The 23,236-nt window shown below is 37.5% G+C and overlaps 1 pseudogene; it reads left to right on the top strand.

Annotated features, from left to right (window-relative positions):
- The first annotated feature begins 619 nt into the window (after window positions 1-619).
- LOC138146058 (large ribosomal subunit protein uL16-like) lies at window positions 620-1,276 on the top strand (annotated as a pseudogene).
- Window positions 1,277-23,236: the final 21,960 nt, after the last annotated feature.

The following is a 23,236-nucleotide window of genomic DNA, read 5'->3' as shown; positions in this document are numbered from 1 at the left end:
TTATTTTATCATTCCTCTTGATCCTTGCTTCTTTTCCACATTGCCCTTCACATCTGTATATTTGTATTCCCAATCACTTGTTTTTCTATGTCTGTCTCTGTCTCTCTCCCCTTTAGTGAAATTTGCCAAGATGGATTCAAATTTTTTCTTCTTCCAATTACTTCTGCTATGCAGGTCCATAAATTATGCTTTCATAATTCTTATTTCTCTTTTGAATCAATCAGGAGCATCCTACCTTGATTCCTAGACTGCTTGGGAATCCATAGAGTCTTCTACCTCACCAAGTTTTGGTCAGTTTTCCCTTTTTTTTCTTGTAATATTTATCCAGAGATATTTGAATTTGCTTAAATCTCCTGAATGCTATATTTCCTTCTATTAATAATTAATATCTTCTCTGATGATTAGGCAGCATGTGCTGAATGTTTCCTTCTTTTTCCTTCTAATAGCTCTACTTTTAAAATAAAGTAATTCTTCTAACATAATCAGGTTATGAATTTCAAGTGTCAGTGTTGTGTATGAGTTTGTTTTTATTTCTAAAAATTTCAATTTCACTTTTCGAAATCTGTATTATAGGTCCCTTTCTCTGCGGCGAGATACAGTCTTTGCTGTCGCTGGGGCCATGGGCCGTCGTCCCACCGGCTGTTATAGGTCCTGTAAAAATAAGCCGTACCCGAAGTCCGGTTCTGCAGGGGAGTTCCTGATGCCAAGATAAGAATCTTTGATCTTGGTAGAAAGAAAGCGAAAGTGGATGAATTTCCATTGTATGGCCACATGGTGTTAGAGGCCGCTCGGATCTGTACCAACAAGTACATGGTGAAGAGTTGTGGCAAGGATGGCTTTCATATTTGTGTGCGGCTACATCCTTTTCATGTCATCTGCATCAATAAGATGTTGTCATGTTCTGGGGCTGATAGGCTCCAGACTGGCATGCGGGGAGCCTTTGGGAAGCCCCAGGGCACTGTAGCCCATGTGCACATTGGCCAAGTTATCGTGTCGATTCGAACCAAGGTCCAGAATAAAGAACATGTGATTGAAGCTTTGCGTTGAGCCAACTTCAAGTTCCCTGGCTGCCAGAAGATCCACATCTCCAAGAAATGGGGTTTCACCAAATTCAATGCTGATGAGTTTGAGGATATGATAACTTAGAAGCGACTCATTCTTGATGGCTGTGGAGTTAAGTACATCCCCAGCCAGGGCCCCTTGGACAAATGGCGGGCACTCCACTCCTGAGGGGTGTGTGCTGTGACATCTACCTTTTCGCAGGCATAAATAAACTAGATATTGCTGTTTGAAAAAAAAAATCTGTATTATATTCATTGGTATGTAGAATTCTGAGACATATATTGTTCCGCAAGCTCATTCTTGCTATTTTTTTCCTTGAGCATTACTAGTCGTGTCCTCCAATATTATTGTTTATTCTATGTAATATTAGTTGGCATCTTTTATATCTGAATTTATAAGTTTATAGGGACTTTTCTCTTTAATTCTCAAATTTCATCTTAAGATTTCCCTTTGTCATTTTGTTCAATCTCCTGCATTTTTCCTGACTCTCATGAATTATGCTTGATTCTTAAAAAAGAGTCTATTATTCAAATATCATAAACAATAGAGTAGAAAAGAAAAGCCTGTTCATCCCCTTCTCTAAGCTACAGTACACTTTTCATGCTCATCTTTTCCTTCTAAACTCAGAGGTTTTGGTTGGTAAAATGGATAACACCAGCTATTTCCTCCCTCTACCCTCACTCTAACCAAGTCCTTCAGTTTCCTACTTTCCATCAGTGTCAGTAGTTATATGGTCCAGGACTTTTCCCTAGTAATATTGATGATTTCTATGAACATCGAAAGGACATAGTTTTTAAATGACTTTGATAAATCTTGGAAGTCCTCTGCCACATTTTTTCTACATGCTCCAAAAATACAACATACTTCATTAATCACATTGACTTCATTACTATCTGTCTGACTTTGTCTGAGTCACTTAACTTCTCTGGGCCTTAGTTCCCTTGCTGGCAAAATTAGTAGGTTTATTGACTTCATGAGAAAATTAATGACTACATGATATCTGAGGTAATGTCAGCCCTAAATCTGTGAATTTCTTCTAGGAGTCCTGTAAATAGGTTCACATTTTCTGATGTCAGAAAGATAAGTTGAGCTTTCACTTTATATTTCTTGGATCCAGCCCTCAGACCTCCGTCTCACTCCTTGACAATCTTCAAACTAGCTTCCTGACTCCCAACACTTTCCATTTCTTCTTTATATGTTATGTTATTCCATTAGAATAGAAGTACCTTGAGGTTAGGAGCTATATTGCATTTGCTTAAATGTGTATCTGCAGCACTTAACATAGAGCTTGGCACATAGTAAGCATTTAATAAATCTATCATTCAATTAGTGATAAATTTAATAAATCTATCTCTCTGTCTCTCCCTTTCATCTAGCTATCTGTAATGCTTTCTTATTTTCTGCAGCATATAATGTTGCTTTTTCTTTAGAATTTCTGTATTCATCTTATAGGACCAACTGTATACATGTTGTATGATAGCTCCAATGGTTAAATTTCATTTTTCTTCCTTTCCACTGTGTCATAGTCTCCACTTGCCATCATTTTGACTTTGATTTTGCTTCTCTTTCATCGCCTCAAAAACTTTTTTGGCTTCCTTTCTAGTTTAAAAGTATCAATTTGCAATTAATTTAGAATTAATTTTGTCAAATCTATATCGATATGAGTCATTCCCCAATTGATAAATGGCCAAAGGATATGAACAGGCAGTTTTCCAATAAAGAAATCAAAACAATTTATAGTCATATAAAAATGTTCTAAACCACTATTGATTAGAGAAATACAAATTAAACCAACCTTTAGATATCATTTCACACCTATCAGATTGGCTAAAATGGCTGAATGTGAAAGCAACAGATGTTGGAGGAGATATGGAACAATTGGGCACTAATTCATTGTTGGTGGAATTGTGAACTGATCCAGCCATTTTTGAGAGCCATCTAGAATTATGCCCAATGAGTTATTAAACTACCTATGCCCTTTGACCCTGCAATATTACTACTAGATCTATTTCCAAGGATGATTAGGGAGAAAAGGAAAAAGAACCAATATGCTTTAAAATACTTACAGCAATTCTTTTTGTAGTGGCAAAGAACTGGATATTGAAGGGGTGCCCATCAACTGGGGAATGGCTGAATGAATTGTGGTATATGATTGTAATGGAATACTACTGTGCTATAAGAAATGATGAGATGGATGATCTTAGAAAAATGTGGCTAGACTTGGAGGAAATAATGAAGAGTAACATGAGTAGAACCAAGACAATATTGTATACATTAACAGCAACATTGTTTTAAAAACAAATTTGAGTGAATAAATCATTTTGACTATCATAAATACCCAAATTAACCACAAAGGGCATATGAAGGAAAATGCTATCTGGATCCAGAGGAAGAACTGATAAATAGAAAGATGTATAGGATGATTTTATATATACATATATTATGTGTGTATGCACATATATGTATGCACACATTTTTGTGTCTAACTATAGCCATCTCTAAAGTGGGGGAAGGGAAGAAAAAAGAAATTTACATGATAACTTTATTATAAAAGGAATAGCAAGTGGTACATAATAGATTTGCAGTTTCATGTGTAATCATCTTTTTTATTATGCTATGTTATGGAAATGCTTGTTTTATTCCATAATTTAAAAAATAAGAAATAAACTGTCAAGAATCATTTATCCTTTTTTAGTAAGCTGGAGTGTAGAGAGGTGTCTTTCAAGTATCTTCATTGTATCCTAGTCAGGAGATCATATAGACCTACATATTTTGGTAGGTAAATACATCCCCATATATTTAGTAGTTCAATGGGAAAAGATCACTTTGTCCACACTTTCTACTTCTCAACTTCTTGTCTTCTGTTTGAGGAGTTCCTTCTGGAAGTTTTCTCAGAAACAACTCAGACAAATTGGCTCTTTGTTACACTTCTTTGTTGTTAAGTTATTCCTCTCTACATCTTCTTTAAGGTACTACCTTTGAGCTAATCTAGCTACACTTCAATCCCTTTCTCCCCTCCTTTACTAATATTGATCATTTTTGAGTTAATTATTAGTGCTCACGAGGACAAGTAGGTGTCAACCTAATTTCCTTCAGCAAAACAAAAACAAACAATAAAACCAGTCATGAAGAAATCATTGGTTTACCAGGGGTGAGGAAGCCAGCCCTGAGGCCACATGTAGCCCTCTAGGTCTCAGTGTGGCCCTTTGATTGAATCATAAGTGTTGTACTTGAGGACCTAGAGAGTCACATGTAGCCTCAAGACTGTAGCTTCCCCATCTCTGGTTTAGACATTCCAAAATTTCTTATTCACCTCTTCCTTTTTCTGACCATTAAGATGGATTAGAAGATAGTGAAAAAGAGCTAACTTCAAGAAAGAGCATCGAACCTGATTTGCCATTAAGTGGATATTGGAAAATGGAAGGTAATGACATAGAAGGATGAAATATAAACTAAGAATGATCTCTATAGTTGTGACCATATTATACACAGCAACTATGTACAAGATGGCAAAGGGAAGAGATAAAAGGAAGTAAGACATGGATTCTTGGGAAGATAGAACAAACATAGAAATATATATATTTCTTAGTAAAGAAGCTTATACAAACACATGATACCCTAGTTAATCAGCCTTATGAGGGAATGAATAGGAAATGATCTCATTAGTAGAATTCTGTGACTTGCTGAGGGTTAAACCCTGTCTGCAGTTGTGAAAATGAAACATTTAAAATTAGTTTTAATCTTTGTGTCCTTAAAGATCAATGTGCTCAGCAAGGCTACAGTATCCTAACAACATTCTCTTCACATATTTCTTAGTGCAGTTAGGATTTTTTCACGTGTTGAAAAAACTTCATTAATTTTTGTGTTCTCATAATATTAACATTTATAGTTTATTGAGTGCTTTACATAATAAGTTTGGATTATGTTTATCTTTTTAATGTAGGTTATATTTCCTTAAAAAGTAAAATCATTAAGTAAGTTAGATATGACTGATAGTACTTGCGCAATAAATGAGGCTTTTGACAGCATGAAAAATTTCAAACCAATATAACTCTTAATGACTAAAATGTGCTTCTTCCACAGTAATACTTGGAGGTTGGTGTGGTGGATGGAACACTCACTGGTCCTGGAGTCAAGAGGACCTGAGTTCAAATCTGGAGGCAGATGCTTACTGGTGTGTGACCCTGGGCAAATTGCTTAACCCTTATTGCCTCCAAAAAGAAAAAAAAAGAAAATGTAATTGATATTCTAATTAATTGGAAATTTCATCATTCCTTCCTTTTATTCTCCTTTCCTTTGAAAACAATATATCTGGTTATTTGAGGTTTTTGGTTATCTCAATTCTGGTTAGCTGGCATCTCTGGAGATACTTTTTGTCAGAACAGTGCCTGATTGTTTTTGTGTACGGGACTCCTTGTTAGGAAGTTCTCTTTCCTAGTTACAGGATGACACCTGCTCTGTATAGAGAGTTGCCTGTGGCACTACTGAAGGTTAAACTGACTTGCCTAGGTTTACATTGTAAGTATGAGTCAGCAGGATTTCAACTCATGTCTTCCTCCAAGACCAATTTCATTATGTCATACCATATTATTTTCTATATACAGGAGCTTGAACATGTTTAATTACAGTTGCTATGAAAGGTTTCTTTGGGAATTCTAGAAAAATGAGGTTGTCTGAAGCTAGGGTGGAACTAATCAGGAAAGGTCTCATTGAGGAAGTGACTTTTGAACTAGGTCTTAGAAGACTTTGGCAAAGTGCTAAATGGAACTATAGATGCATTGTGGATAGAAGAAATACCTAAGACTCAGAGGCAGGAGTTAAAGAATCATTTGTAGGGAATCAATAATCTTAATTGTTTTGGCAAGGTTCTAATCATGGTTCTTTTACTTGCTACCTCTATGACCATGGGCAAACCACTTAAACTCTGAGCCCAAATCCCTTGTCTGTAAAATGAGAGGGCTGGACTAGATAACCTCTTGGATCTCTTCCAGCTCCTAATCTATGGGCCGATGATCATTCTGTGAGTTCCTCCACTGAAAGGCCAGTAAAAAGTCATTGAATCATCACCTTAGGTCATTTATTTTCCAAGCCATGAGGTGAATGGCTCACATAACAAGTGGAAAAGAAGAGCAATGTGAATCCCTCATTTGCAGACTACACCTGCTCGGCACAGGGTGTAATGTTGAATTAACATATCCCTTGATAACTTCCTGGAGCTGAAGGGCTTTTTCTTTTTTTAAACATGATTTATATACAGTGCAAAGGTGAGTAATATAGCAATTTATTGTAGTAATGTGAATAATGGAGAATATACAGGTTTTTCTGTGCAAAATCCAGTTTTCTTTTTGCTTGCCTCAACAAAACAATCATTAAGATAGGGAAGACAATATTGAGGAGACACAACTGATAGACAAAAAACCCTCTACCTCCCAAAAAATAAAAATAAGATTATTAGGGAGACCTTCTCTGTAGAGGTGGAAAGGAAAAGTCCAATCACTTCTGAATTTCTACCCTAGACAGTTTCTACTGTTATCTCTACAGGAGTTGGAAATCTCCCTGGGGTAAGCCTTGTCCCTAGTCTTGCTTGAAGGAGAGACTTCTACTTAGGAAGTAGGATTAGTTAGTGATTTGCTAATTCTGTTCATTGGTATATCCTGGGTGACCAGATGACTATATTCAGTGAAATAGAAGAAATGCAAGAAGAGAATTAAATAGAGAGATTCAAGTAAAACTTCTCAGGGGAGGTAAACTTTATGTGCCTAGTGAATTCTATACCAGGAAAGTGAATTTGAGTTAATAGGTCCTTGTATCAAAAACCTCCAGTTTGAAATTGCCTTCATTTACTGCTCCTGTGTTACCACCTCTTTCAAATCTTAATCTTATGCTTTGCCATTTGAATAAGACTCTGATTGATAATCATTCTGAATCTTTTGTTCTCTTTTCCTTCTGATCTTACACTGCTAATTCCTAGCACAGGGTTTCTTCAACTGTATACTTTTTCTGGGTCAACAAATGCTAATGAATGAAAAAAAGCATTTATTAAGTGCTCATTATACTCAAAATGCTGGGATTACAAGTAGAGAAGTAAGACATTTCCTGTTCTTAAGGAGCTCACATTCTACTGGAGGAGACCACAGATATGGAAGGCTCCAGATGCATGTCAGATAAAAAAGTCCCATGGAACTTAGGGTACCACGGCAAAGCAGATAATAATGCATTTCTGTTTTTTCTTTTTACCAAAAGCTTTATTAACTTGTAGTTTACATCATTCATTTCCCCAAGATTTTGAATTACAAATTTTCTTCCCGTTTTTCCCCCTACCCACCACCCCAACATAGTGATCCCACTGGATATCCCCTCTTCCAATCTGCCCTCTCCCATATCTTCTCCCATACCCACTCTGACTTTTCAGCAGGGCATGGTGGATCTCTATTCCCCAGTGCCGGTATATCTTATTTTCCAGTTACATGTAAAATAATATTAATAGTATATATATATATATATATATATATATATATATATATACACACACACACACACACACACACACACATACATGTATGTGTGTGTGTGTGTGTATGTTTAAACATTTGACTTTAAAGCATTCAATTCCAGATTCATTCTCTTCCTCCCTTGTCACCCACCCTTACTGGAAAGATAAGCAATTCAATATAGGTTGTCCATATGTAATTACACAAAACATTTCCATAGTGGATATATTGTAAAAGACTGACTATATTTCTCTCCCTCTTATCACACCTCTCACTTGTTCTATTCTCTACTTTGATCCTGTCCCTTTTCAAAAGTGGGTACTTCCAACTTCCCTCCCCCCCAACCTGCCCTCTCTTCCATCATCCCTCCTCTCATCTCCTTCCCCCCTACTCTCCTATTGGGTGACATACCCTATTTAGGGTATATGTCATTTCATCCCTAAGCCAAATTCAATGAGAATAAGGTTGATCCATTCCTTTTTGCCTTCCTGTTCTTCCCCTCCATTGTAACCATTTTCCCTTGCCTCTTCTATATGAGATAGTTTACCCCATTCTGTCTCTCCCCATCTCTTCTCATTATATTCCTTTCTCACCTCTTAATTTCACCTTTTAAGTATCATCCCTTTCTATTAAATTGGTCCTGTGCTCTCTATGTATGTATACCTGTACACATATATACACACATTCACATATCTATTCATATGCCCATATTCCCTCCTATAAAGGCATATATATGTATGTGTGTGTGTGTGTGTGTGTGTATACACATTTCTATTCCCTTCAACTATTCTTATACTGAGAAAAGTTTCATCAGTTACAATTATCATTTTTCCATGGAGGGATGTAAATAATTCAACTTTGGTAAGTTCCTTATGATTTCTTTTCCCTGTTTACCTTCTCATGCTTCTCTTGCTTCTTGTATCTGAATGTCAAATTTTCTATCCAACTCTGTTTTTTTTTTCATAAAGAATGCTTGAAAGTCCTCTATTCCACTGAACAACCATATTTTCCCCTGGAACATGATACTCAGTTTTGCTGGGTAGGTGATTCTTGGTTTTAATCCCAGCTCTTTTGACCTCTGGAATATCATATTCCCAGCCCTTTGATCCCTCAGTGTAGACCCTGCCAGATCCTGTGTTATCCTGATTGTGTTTCCACAATATTCAAATTGTTTCTTCCTAGCTGCTTGTAATATTTTCTCCTTGATCTGGGAATTCCAGAACCTGGCTATAACATTCCTAGGAGTTTTCTTTTTGGGATCTTCTTCAGGAGGTGATTGGTGGATTCTTTCAACCTCTGTTTTGCCCTCTGGTTCTAAAACATCAGGGCAATTTTCCTTGAGAATTTCTTGAAGGATGATTTCTAGGTTCTTTTTTTGATCATGGCTTTCAGGCAGTCCAATAATTTTAAAATTATCTCTCCTGCATCTATTTTTCAGGTCAGTAGTTTTTCCAATGAGATATTTCACATTGCCTTCTATTTTTTAATTTGTTTGGATCTGTTTAATAGTATCTTGCTTTCTCATAAAGTCACTAGCTTCCATTTGCTCCAATTTAATTCTGAAGGAATGATTCTCCTCAGTGAGCTTTTGAGATTCTTTTTCCATCTGACAAATTCAGCTTTTTAAGGCATTCTTCTCCTCATTGCCTTTTTGAGCCTCTTTTGACATCTGAGTTAGTCTATTTTTTAGGTGTTATTGTCTTCAGTCAGGTTATTGACTCTCATTTCATAATTTTCTTGCATTGTTCTCATTTCTCTTCCAAATTTTTCCTCCACTTCTCTTATTTGATTTTCAAATTCATTTTTAAGGTCCTCTATGGACTGTAACCAGCTCACATTTTTCTTGGAAGCTTTTGGTGCAGGTGTTCTGACTTCATTGTCTTCCTCCTGTTCCATGCTTTGATCCTTTTTGTCCCTAAAATAGGAGTATAAAGTTGGTTACTCTGTTTGCTTTGCTTCCCTCATTTGCTCATGTTGCCACTCAATTACTTGTCTTTTGGGCTTTTTACCACAGTAGAACTCTTTCACCAAACAGGGGAGCTTCATCCCAAATGCTGGGGTTTTCTCGGCTGCCTAAGTTGGGTGCCCTCTCTGAAGCCTCCACATGCTCTGGCAAGCTGGTCACACACAGCAGGGCCTCCACCCTCGCACTTTTTCCTTAGCATCTATGGGTTGATAATTCTGGAAACCGCCACAGCTTCTGGTGATCTGAAGTCCCTCCAGCCGGCGGCTGGTCAGTCCTGCCCTGAGGCTAAAACCTCCAGCTCTAGCAGGGCTGGGGTCGGCTCCCTCCTGCCAGCCTGCCCAGATGTCCTCAGCAGGAGGTTAGGTTCTCTGTGTCATTTTGTGGGTTCTGTAGCTCCAAAGTTTGGTCAGAGTCACCTTTTACATGAATTGGAGGAGGTGGGAGTCAGAGCCTTGTGGAACTCCTGTTTCTACTCTGCCGTCTAATGTACTTTCTTTAATGTTATTTACACTGGTAAAATCATGTTAATTTCTGAAGTGGAACTAATTGATACCACCAAAGATTTTGGTGGAAAGAATTTTCTTTTTTTGGGTCTTCAATAGTTGTAACTGTAGCACCTGTATGAACATTTGTTAGGCTGTATCTCCACAGAGATTACTTCCCTGGATGATGGGCAAGGGCACTGGACTGGAATCATTGCCTCTTGGGTTCAGAGTCCTGGGATCTCTCCATCAGGGTCTGAGGGAAGATGTTAGTCAAGGTGGCCATGGTGCCAGATTCAGTTGCCGGGCATGTACTGCCTTCTGTCTCTCCTTCACTGTAACTTGCTGCTTTAGCTAGGCTGGATTACTCATTCTGTGAGTTGCAATTGGTCAACAATTGATGGGGATGGTGAAACCCTGCCCCCTACCTCTTGTTTCCTCAGATGATTATAATAGCAAACACCCTAGAACACCCAGGATGGCCTGCTAGCACAAGTTCTTTGATTTGCTTTTCTTAAAGGAAAGCAACCTTTTAAATGGGTGAACAATTTTCTTTTAATTACATTCACTAGTTCAGGGGAAAGGTCAGAACCCTGAATGTGGAGAAACTACAGGCAGAGAAAATACAAGCAGAGGAATTAGCACAAAGACCATCACACAGGGCTCCAGCTGTCTGAACATAGCCAATATTGCTAAACACTTTACATACATCACTGGATCAAGGAAGCCCTCTGGGCCAGGGCTCTATGTGCCTATTAAGGGGAAGGGAAGATCTTCAAATTACAGGCTCTGGACTACAGTGAGTTTCCAATTAAGTGCTGGGGCACAAGGACTTTCAAGCTCCTCAGCATTCAGTCAATCAGATGCTGAAACTTTGTTATATATTCTGGTAGGTTATTGTTTTACTTTGGGGGTTTGCTCCTGAGAAGGATCTTTTGATTTCCTAGTCAGGACTCCGAGCAGTTCAGAACCATCCCCTCCCCATTCCCCCAACTGCTTAGATGTCTGTGCTCCCTCGATCCAGTGATGTATGTAAAGTGTTTAGCAATATTGCTATGTTCAGATAGTTGGAGTCCTGTCTATTGGTCTTTGTGCTAATTTCTATGCTTGTATTTTCTATACTCACTTCTTTCTCTAGAATCAAAGCAGGATTGTTAATCCCTTTAAAGCTGTCTTTCCTTTATAAAGCAGATCAAAAGAACCTGTGCTAGCAGGGCATCCTGGGTATACTAGGTGCTTGCTATTATAATTATAGATCTGAAGTGTGGGCTGAAAGAAGGACAGTTGGTCTTGTGGAGTGGGAGAGGGTGCTGCCACTCCCAAGGCTCATATACCTATCTTCCTTTCAGTGGCAGTTGGTCAACAGTTTCTAACTGTGGTGATGAGGAAAGTAAACCCTTTCCTCATAATGACCTCTTTCCTCAATGATGGAAGCAAGAACTTGACAAAAAGTAGACTTGATGGCTTGGAGTTTACTGTTATTCCCAGAGCTCTTGGGTTCAGGATCCTGAGCTGTCTCCTTGGTTCTGAGGGGAGATGGTGGTCAAGGTGATGGTGATAGTTTGATTTGCCAGGTACATGCTTCTTCTCAGCTCTCCTTCAGGGTGTCTTGTTGCTTCAGCTAGATTGGTTTGCCTGCCCTGTGGGTAGCAGTTGAATTAATAACTGGTGGGGATGAATGGCCTCTTTTTTACAGAAGGTGCTTCCATAGCTGATATCTGTGAGGACTATGAGGATGGCTGTGAGGACTCCAATGAAGATATTTGCCAAACTGTGCTCATGAGGTCTACTACAGTTCCCCACAATTTAACTTTACCTCTAACACTCACTACCTGTGTATTTGGGTGACCTTGAGCAACTTCTCTGGTTTTAGTCTTTTCATCTGTAAAGTGAAAGTGTTGAACTAGATTGGCCTCTAGATTTCTTACAGATCTAGATCTATGATTCTATGAATTAGCAATATTTTTATTGATCTCTCATTCTTCCCCTCACACACTGGATACTCCACTTCTCTCCTATCTTTGACTCCATTCCCATCTTTTTTCTTTACATAACTGTCTATTCTCAACTATACTGAAAAATTTTAGGCTATACAACATTTGCTTCTTCAGCTACTTTACTATGCATCTCAAAACATCTCTTTCTTCTCACCCACTCTCCTATTTCTAGTCACAGCAGATGTTATAACATTCCTTATGTCAATATTGGACAAAGATTTCACACTTGATCTCATCTTCTCTTGTCACATCCGGGTCCCTGCTTCATTGATCATTTCCTCTCTCTCATCTTACATATTTCCTTTCTACTGGCTCTTTCCTTTCTGCCTGCAAACATTTGCAATTTTCTTATATCCCGAAAAAAAACCACCCTTAATCTTGCTATCCTGTCAAGCTGTCATCTATTATCTTTCCTCTTCCAATGGAAAACTTCTGGAAAAAGAGATATATACTCACCATATTTACTTATTCAACTTATTAACCAACTCTTTGCAATCTAGATTATATCACAGCCACTTTATTGAAGGTGCTTTCTCTTCAAAGTCACATATGACCTTTAATAATTAAATCAATGGCCTTTCCAGAGTTTTTATCACCTTTTTACAGTGTTTGAAATTGTTCCCTCCACTCCATCCTAACTTTTCCCTTGGCTTCCATTACATTGTTCTTTCCTGCCTCTCCTTTTTAGATTTCAACTTCCTCTCTCCCAAGGCTTTGTTTTTTACTCTCTTCCTTCTCTATTATTTTTCCTTTGAAAATATTATTCATTCCCATATGTTTATTACAACTCACTTAGTCAATAAGAATTTATTAAGCTGGTTTTATATAATAGGCACTGTACTAAGCACAGAGAATACCAAGGAAGGTAAAAGGTAGTCTCTGATCTCAGGGAATATGAGATGTAATAGGAGAGACAATAGACAAACAACTATCTACAAACAAGAAATTCAGTGATAAATCATAGATAATCAACATAAGAAAGTCATTGGTATTAAGGAGTATTGGGAAAAGCTTCTTGCAGGAAGTGTGATTTTGGCTGAGTTTTGAAGGAGGCCAGGGAAGTTAGGAGGCAGAAATGAGTAGGAAGAAAGTTTCTAAGAATAGAGATCAGTAAGTAAAAACATCTAGAATTAAGAGATGGAGTGTCTAGTGTGAGGAAAAGCAAGGACACTGTCACTGGAGTATAGAGTATGTGGTGGTAGGGAGTAGGTGTGGGAGGGGGATGTGGGGAAGGTGTAAGGAGGATGAGGACTCCAAAAAAATCTCAATTTCCCTTCCTGATCTCCAGTTGAACTCCAGTCCCACATTCTGAATGCTTAACCTTCTGGATATCTCTACCTGGATCTTCTACCTGTACCTGATACAACATGATCAAAACAGACTTAATCTTCTCCCCTAAATCTGACCCTCTTCTCAAAATCCTATGTATGTTGATGTCACTACAATACTCCTATCCCCCGGAAGTCATCCTCAACTCTGCATTCCTTAATCTCACCTCTAATCCAATCAATTTCCAATTGCTGTTGCTCTGACTTCCACAATATCTTTCAATTTTATCTCCACTTATACTCCACCATTGTTGATTTCTTCCCTTGATTATTATAACAATCTGTAAAATGATCTCTCCACCTTCAGTCTTTTTTCAAACCTTCTTTTAAATAGCTGCCAAATAAATCTACCTAATAAGCAGACTTGATGCTGTTACTCTCTTGAACAACACATTTGAGGGTCTCCCTATTTCTCTATATTATAAAACATAAATTCCTTTATATGACCCTCCACAGTCTGGCTCCAATATACCTCTCTATTTTCTTTCGTATTATTCTACTTCACATTATCTATGTTATAGTCAAATTGAACTACTTCTCATTTTACAATCTCATCATGCCACCTTTTCCCACCTCTAAACAATAAGGCTACCTTTCATTCCTAGAACACATTTTCTCCTCATCTCTGGTGAAACAATTTTCCCCCCTTTAGGCTAAGCTCAAGTTTGACATTTTCTATGAATCATCTCTATCTTCCAGCTTAATATAATCTCTCTCTCTCTCTCTCTCTCTCTCTCTCTCTCTCTCTCTCTCTCTCTCTCTCTCTCTCTCTCCCCCTCTCTCCTTCCTCTCCCTCTCCTTCTCCCTCTCTCTTTCCCTCTCCTCTTTTCTGTCTCTGTCTGTCTGTCTCCCTCTCTATTTATCTCTGTCTTTCTCTCAGTTTACTTGAAACATTCATATCTCCCATTATTCATTACATTCTGCCTTATATTATACTTATTTGTGTATATAACAGAGTCTCTGCAGTCACTACAAGAGGCCTGCTTTTTCTGTTTGTCCTCATGTCTTGGTGAAGATGTACCAAGAAGGAACATAAGTGCCCAAAAGATCGTTAGTCAGACAGTATGCTGCCTATGGACATGCAAATGTGTGGCTTTCTTGTCCTATAGTCTCCTAGGCAAACAGTGGTCACCCAGGTGCACAGCAGGATCTGTACTGTGATGGTGAATACAGTCCTTGAGTCTCTACCCTCATATCTCATTGTTGTTTCTGGGCAGACTCAAAGAGACTGGAAAGGAGGGGGACCTTACAGATAGTCTATCATTGAGTGATCTGGATTGCAGCCCATCCCCCCTAGCTATAAAGATATCAAGATTAGTAAAGTTTGTAAAACTTAAATATCCTTGATTAGATGAAGTTTGCTAAACTGGTAGTTTGCTAACCTTGCATTCCTAAAATGTAGTTGACTAAACCAGTTATTAAATACAACTTCCTAGTATATATGTTGCAGTTTAAATCCAGGGATGCCAAAAACTGTTGCGGTGGGGGCTCTGCCCACCCAAAAACTGTTGGGGTTTTATGATGTTGTAATGTAATGCCAAGGAAAGGCAATTTCCCAAGGTTCAGAATACCAGCATAGGTGCTCTCCATTTTATTCAGTGACCAACCAAGAAGAGAGAAGATCAAAACATGACATCATTCAAAATACAGCATTTACTAAGCGTGATTAAATAATCTCCAAGTACTACCCCACCCCAGGACCTTCCAATCATTCAATCAATTACAAAGTCTCTGTTCTAAATACTTCTCCACCCCTAGGCTATACCTTAATTTAATCCACCACAAAGTCCCTCTTCTCAAATGGAGATTAGTTTCCAAACATAAGGTCAAAAGTTCCCCACCCCTGGATCACAATTGAATCTACCCCAGAGTTACATCAAGTTTAAACACAGCACTTAATACCCAAATGGAGGTCTTTTCTTCATCTTGACAGGAGGCAAGTTCTCAGCAATCTTAGTTCCTGGGGAGACAAGGCTTAGCAAGGCCATAAGATACATTGCCAGTCCCTTCATGAATTCATCCTCTGTCTGTAGAACAGTCCTAGAACCCCTGAACACATTAGCAAAGCCCTCTCCCAGGATTTCTGTAAACATACAACAAGAAAATCCTTCTTCAGGGCTTCTGAACCAACAGAAAGGCTCCCAGACCCCTGCAACAACAGCACTGTCCTTCACCAGTGGACAGTATTCACTCTGTCTGCAGGACAGTCTCCAGACCCCTGCAACAACAGCACTGTCCTTCACCAGTGGACAGTATTCACTCTCTGTCTGTAGGACAGTCTCAGGGCTTCTTAACCAAAAGCCAGGTTCCAGGACTTCTTCAACAACAGGACTGTCTTTCACCAGTGGACAAATCTGGCAAAATAACATCAAAACAGACAAAGTACCAGCAAAACAGCCATGTCTCCTTAGTCCTTGGCAGCTCAGGGGGCAGGTCTCAAAAGTCCAGGGCAATTCAAAGCAGCCACCAGCAATTCTCTTAGTCTCTCTCTCTCCACGAAGTGCTGCTTCCAAAAAAAGGTCTTCTGCCTCTCTCTTGTCTCTCCAAATCTACGTCACCAGCTCCTCCCAGTTCAGGACTTTCTTTTCACATCGACAAGTCCATCCCACAGGGGGGATTAACAAACTCTGGGTTTTAACACAATCAATTTGAAAACCAAGCCAATACAAGGGAATCTTTAAATGCCATTACTATCACAGATGTGTTGTGGTAGAACCGTCTCAAAGAATTCAGAGTCAGACCACCTCTAATCCAAGTATAGACATTTATTGAGACTGATGCCTCTCATGAAGCAGGATAAGTTCCAAGAGGAACCAGCAATTTCAGAAAAAGTAAGATGGATTTTTATAGGGTAAAGATACAATTACATAACAGAAATTTAAATGGAAGAGAGGAGTGTCATTAATATTAAAAAGGCAGGAGGAGTTTGTTAAGGGATGAGGTCATGGAGGAGGGGTCCCATCTATGGTTCAGTGGTTAAACATTCTGGTCATGCTGCCATCCTAGCTATTGTGGTCTTGTCTGCTCAAGATAGATAGTTAGGTATTGTGGTCCTGTCTTGGGTTAGATGGATGATGTGATTGTGATTGAATATAAGAACACACCTGTTTCTGTGGGAATGGGTCTGGGGGCAGTGACCAGGTAGAGGCAGTAGCAGGGATCGCATCATGGGACTGTGGACATGCCTGCTGTTTCTGTGTGAACCAAGAGTTCAGGGACCCACCTGTTGTTCCAGTGAGCAGTGAAGCATATATGAAGAACTTAGGACATTGGGGGGGGGGGTGGGGGGGGCTAGGTAGGTACAATGGGCCTGCTGTTCAATGGGGCCAGGCCTATAATGAAGTGAGAATATTGGGGCTGCAGGCAGTTTTATTAGGATTCCATGATAGAGATAGCTAGGTGGAGCAGTGAATAGAATGCTGGACCTGGAGTCAAGAAGACTAATCTTTGTGAGTTTCAATCTGGCCTCAGAGTTTTATTAGCTGTGTGAACCTGGACAATGTTGGCCTCAGTTTCCTTATCTATAAAATGAGCTGGAGAAGGACTTGGCAAACCACTCCAGTGTCTTTGCTAAGAAAATCCCAAATGGGGTCACAAAGAGTCAGACGGGACTGAAATGACTAAAGGACAACAACCACATAAAGATAGGTCAATCACTGGTCAAACATTGGCCATACAACCCTCTCTAAACTCATCTCACCTATGGTTCAAAAGACTGATAACCACTGACTTAGACTTCTTATCAGTAGTAAAAACCAGGAGGCAACTAGGTAGATATAGTGGATAAAGTGTGGTTCTGGAGTCAGGAGGAACTGAGTTCAAAACCAGCCTCAGACACTTACTATCTATGTGACTCTGGTCAAGTCACTTAACACTGTTTGTCTTAGTTTCTTTATCTGTAAAATAAAGAAAATGGCAAACCACTCCAGTATCTTTGTTAAGAAAGCCTCATATGGGGTCATGAAGAGTTGGACATGACTGGAACGAATGATAACAACAAAGCAAAAACCGAGGATAATTTACTTAAAGTTTCAAACTTTGAGAAGTCAAAAAGAGACATCGTTAGCAGCACCCACTATTTCTGTGGCCCAACCAAGCCAACTTATAGCCTTCCCTATCCCCAGGATGGGAAGTTTGTATTGTAGTCATAAATTTCATTAGTATGATACAAACTTCTCATCTTCACATAGTAAAGGAGCAGGAGATTATATTAGTTATTCATGATATTTTTTAAGGAAACAGACAACCATCTACTAGGGTGTTCAAGGCTTGACTCTAGAAACAGACAACTCCTGGAACTCCTTGTCACAGCCTAGTTTTCTTCTTTAATGAAGTACTGGGTGAGAATGTCAGGAACTTCTTCCTTTCTGGCTTTTCTCAGATCAAATCACTGCTTCTCCTGACCTCATAATCACAAATTGCTGCCAGTGAGCAGGCCAGAGAGGAGAGTGGGACCTTTAATGTTTATCTATTGAGGCTGGAGTGAGTTTACATAGCAGGAATCTTCTTACTCTGTGGCCATTCACTCGCTTTCGCCTCATGTTTTCCTCAACTTTCACTTACCAATTTAATCTTTCCCTTATGTGTTCTTGTGCCTTGTCAGTTCCTCTCCCCTCCTCCCTGTCAGTCCTTCCAATTATAATACAAGCTGAGAACCATGTTACTTCTGGCTGTGCTTTGCTCACTCTGAGATTGTTTTCACTAAATAAGGGATACTGGACAAATACAGTTCAGAAACCAGAGGACCACAAACAAATATATGTGCTCTCAACATGTATGGGTCATATCTCCCCTCTTTGATTGTATGTTCTTTGAGAGTAGGGACTGTAATTATTTATTTTTTGATATTCTTGGTACTTAACACACAAAAAAACTTAAATGAAGTTGTTTAGTTGTCAGTTTGCAATATGATGTTGTCAAAAAAATTATTCTCAGATACATATTCTTTCCCTTCCCCTTACTCTCCTCCAATTGAGATAAAAGCCCTATTACAAACATATATAGTGAACAAATTCCCCCATGGGTCATGTTCTGCCTCAATACATTCATCCCTTAATATGTCTCAGTCTGTATTTTTAGTCCATTACCTCAGAGGTGGGTAGCATGGTTCATCCTGAGTCCTCTGGAATTGTGGCTCATTGTTGTATAGGTGGTTGGTTGGTTATTTTTCATTCTTGAAGAGGACAAAAATAACATCATTACTCTAGAGTCAAGTTATAATGTGTCCTACTGTGACTGATCCAATTAATAGGAACTCAGAATGTTCTGTCGCAAGTTGGGTACAAATAGCCCATCTTAACATTTGGGGTGGATTCTCTAAATTTGTGCACTTCACATTTTTTTTGAGTGACTTCAATTCTGCTTTGATTCAAGAGCACAGAACCTTCTCTGATGTGGGTATACCATAGTTATTTTATTTTATTTTTGATAATGGTTGGATCTGTTCAAAATTCCACTAACAGTATGTTAATGTGTTTATTTTCCCAAAGCCCCTTCAGAATTTATTGTTTTCATTTTTTTGTCAACCTTCAAATCTATTGGTAGAACCTCAGAGTTTTAAAATTTATACTTCTCTAATAGTGATTTATAACATTTATAAAAGTTATTAATAGATTTTATTTCTTCCTCTGAAAATTAATATACTTTGGTTATCAGTAGAGCAAAGTTTCTTATTATAAATTTGAATCAGTTCTATATATATATTAGAAATGAGATATTTATCAGTGGGACTTGTTGCAAAGATTTTTTAAAAAAATTTTTATTTGCTTCTCTTCTAATTTTAGCTGCATTGATTTTGTTTGTTCAAAACCTTTTAAATTTTATGTAATCAAAATTATATGGGACAGCTAGGTGGTGCAGTGGATAAAGCACCAGGCCTGGAGTAAGGAAGACTCATTTTTGTGGGTTCAAATCTGATCCAAGACACCTACTAGCTATGTGATCCTGGGCAATTCACTTAATCCTGTTTGTCTCAGTTCTTCACCTACAAAAAATGAGTTAGAGAAGGAGATGACAAAGCATTCCAGTATCTTTGCCAAGAAAACTCTAAATGGGGTCATGAAGAATCAGACATGACTAAAAATGACTCAACAACAACAAAATTATTTTACCTTCTGTAACCCTTTTTATCTCTTACTTGGTCATGAACTATTGCTTCCTCTATTCACATATCTGACAGACAATTTCATCTTTACTCCTCTAATTTGTTTATGTCACCCTTAATGTCTAAGACATGTACACTTTTAGAGCTTTTGTTGGGATGTGGTGTGGGATGCTGGTCTATACTTTGCTTTTGCTAGACCCCTTTTCAAGTTGTCCCAGTAGTTTTTGTCAAATAGTAGATTCTTACAAAGCCCAGGTATTTGGGTTTAACAAACACTAGGCTACTGCGTTCATTTGCTTCTGTACATTATATACCAAATCTGTTCCCCTGATCAACCTTTCTATTTTTTATTTGGTACAAATTTATTTGATAACCACTACTTTGAACTACAGTTTGAGATCTGGTATTGATAGGCCCCCTTCCTTCTTATTTTTTTTCTGAATTCCCTTGATATTTTTGATCTTTATTGCCTCCAGGTGAATTTTATTATTATAGCTCTATAAAGTAATTCTTTGGTAGCTTAACTGATATGGCACTGAATAAGTAAATTAATTTAGGTAGAATTATTATTTTTATTATGTTGACTGAGCCTACCCATGAGCAACCAAAATTTCCCAATCATTTGGACTTATATTTTTGTAAAGAATATCTTGTAGTTGTATTCAAAGAGTTCTTGTGTGTGTCTTTGTGAGTATTTTATACTTTCTCTATCTGATCATTAATTTTGTCTGTGTAGAAGCTTTTTATGTAATCAACATTATCTATTTTATCTTTGGTAATTCTAACTCTCTCTTGATTATTTAAGAATTCATTTCCTACCCAGACCTATGAGAGACATATGATCTTTTCTTCTAACTTAAAAAAAAAATGTTTTTATTATGTTCAATGTTATAGTTACATATCTGTTTAGAATGTATTGTGGAATATGGTATAAAGTGTTGGTCTAAGCCTAATTTCTGCCAGACTACTTTCTAGTTTTACCAGCATTTTTGTAAAATAAAGCATTTTTCCTAATTAACTTATGTTTCCCATTTTATCAAACATTGTCTTATTAAATTCAATTGTCTGTAATTCTCCCTTGTGTAGTCTGTTCCACTGTTTCATCTCCCTATTTTTTTGACCAATACCAAATTGCTTTGATGACTTCTAATTTATAACGTAGTCTGAGGTCTGGTAGTATTCTTTCCCCCTTCATTTGTACCACTTTTCCTAACTCCCTTTGATATTCTAGGTTTTTTTTTTTTCCAAATGAACTATGTTATTATTTTATTAAGCTCTATAAATACTCCCCTTGATAATTTGAGTGGTATGGTATTAAAAGTGGAAATTAACTTTGGTAGTATTGTCCTTTTGATTATATTTGCATGGCCTAGCAATGAATGCTGAATATTCCTCTGGCTGTTTAGGCTGTTCTTTATTTCTTTAAGGAGTATTTTGTAATTGAATTTAAACAAGTCTTTTCTTTATTTTGGTAGACAAACACACAAACATTTTATAGTATTTGGAATGAGAATTCCTTTTCTATTCTTCTTGAATTTTGTTATTATATAGAAATACAGTTTGTTTTTAAGATTTTATTTTGCAGCATATAATTTAGCTGAAGCTATTCATTGACTCAATTAGTAACTTTGCTGATTCCCCAGGATTTTCCAAGTATACCATCACATCATTAGCTAATAGGGATAGTTTTATCTGCTTTTTTCCTATGTTTATGCCTTTAATATTTTACTCTTGTCTTGTTGCTGTTGTTAGCATTTCCAGAACTGTATCAAACAATAGTGCAGTGAGTGGGCATTCTTGCTTCACTCCTGAATTTATTGGAAAATATTTTAGTGTATCTGCAGGATGTTGTTCCTGTGCTTATCATGCTTACTTTTGGTTATAGATGCACTTTAGGATATTAAAAAAGGTTCATCTATGCCTATATGCTATAAGGTTTTAAGCATAAAATAATTTAGTATTTTATCAAAGGCTTTTAATGCACCTATTGAAAAATCATGTGGTTTCAGATGTTTGAGTTTTTTAAATGATTAATTACATTGATTATTTTCCTCACATGAAACCATCTTTGAATCCTTGAAATAAATCCAACTTTATCATAATGAATAATTTCTTGGATATGTCACTGTTGTCTGACAGGATTTTGTTTAAAATTTTTAATCATTATTCATTGATGATATTGGCCTGTTGTTTTCCTTCTGTGTTTTATCCTTCCTTGGTTTAAGTATTAGGATTACATTTGATTCATAAAAAGAGTTTACTTGCTTAATTTTTGAGAATAGTTTGTAAAGAAGTATGGATATTAATTATTCTTTAAAAATCGGATAGAATTTTACGAATCAATCAAGACCAGGAAATTTTTCCTTTAGTAGTTCCTTCCTAGCTGGTTCAATTTCTTTTTCTGAATTTGGGTTATTTAAAATCCTTATATGTTAATCTGATAGTCTGGCTAGTTTATATTTTTAAAATTCCTCTATTTATTTTGTGCTCAGCTTTTTCATTATAACCGTGTTCTGATTATTCATCTTATTTCTTCTGGTTTTGTGATTCCACCTTGCTCATTTGGTATTTTATTGTTTTGATTTTCTGCCCTCTTCCTTATTATTACATTAGGTAAATATTTATCAATTTTGTTAGTCTTTTAAAAAATCCATCTTTTATTGATCATTTCTGTAGCTGTTATTTTCTATTTATATTTCCTCTCTGATTTTTAGTATCTCTTCTTTTTGTGTTCATTTCAGCTTAATTTATTTGTTGGCTTTTAATTTCTTTTCAATGCATATTCAGTTCACTAATTCTCTCTTTTTCTGTATTGGTTGTGTATGTTTATAGGGACATAATTGTTCCTCTGAGGACTGCTTTATCTGCATCCCAGAAATTTTGGTATGTTTAATTATTATCATTTTATTCCATATAGTTATTAATTTTTCTGATTTGTTCTTTGACCCATTCATTATTTAGAATTTTGTTGTTACATCTCCATTTGAATCTGTGTCTTTTTTTGGTGGTTCCATTGAGCAGATACCATACATATTTTAACTCTAGTTTCTCCAGCAGTTTATTCTGTTCCACATTTTCCCTTTTGTTTATCTTTTTGTTAGACTTCGCCAAAATAGTGAGATATTGAAGTCTCTTGTTACTATTGTGTTATTACATTTTCTTATTTATAGATCAGTTAATGTTCTATGCTCTTAATTCTCCTTCCATTTTTTTCTTTCATAGTTTCTATTTCTTCTACCATTCCTCTAGCTGTCTTATTTTATTTTTAAAAATCTTTTTTTTTTATTTGTGGCAGAGAGGCAGAGCCAAGATGGTGGAATAAAGGCAGGGACTTGCTTGAGTTCTCCCTCAAACTCCTCCAAATATATTTAAAAATTATTCTAAACAAATTCTAAAGCAGTACAACCTGCAAAAAGATAGAGTGAAATAATTTTCCAGCCCAAGACAACTTGAACGGTTGATAGGAAAGGTCTGTTGCACCAGGGTGAGAGGGGAGGACAGTATAGCATAGGCCTTGCCAGCACAGTCCCAGCAAACTCAGAAAAGGACTCAGGGCAACTGAATCACTGGCAGCAGTGGCAGCTTCCAGACCTCTCAGTCCACAGATGCCAAAGAGAACTTGGAAGGTCAGCAGGAAAGATCTATTGCAACTGGGTGAGAGTGGAGCACAGTCCGGTATAGCCCCATCCCCAGCAAATTAGGAGTAGACCTTGGGAGCCACTAAATTGAAATTGGCAGTGGCAGTGGCTACTTCTGGAGTTCTCAGTCCACAGGTGGTAAGGGTGTCAAACAACTTGTCAGAAGGAG

This window comes from Petaurus breviceps, unplaced genomic scaffold, assembly GCF_028583685.1.
Source record: "Petaurus breviceps papuanus isolate PSGF00001 unplaced genomic scaffold, PetGlider_PUasm1.0 90752, whole genome shotgun sequence".
In the NCBI taxonomy this organism is placed as follows: domain Eukaryota; kingdom Metazoa; phylum Chordata; class Mammalia; order Diprotodontia; family Petauridae; genus Petaurus; species Petaurus breviceps.
The sequence above is the reverse complement of the archived record's forward strand: the minus strand, read 5'-3'. Positions and strand labels throughout refer to the sequence as shown.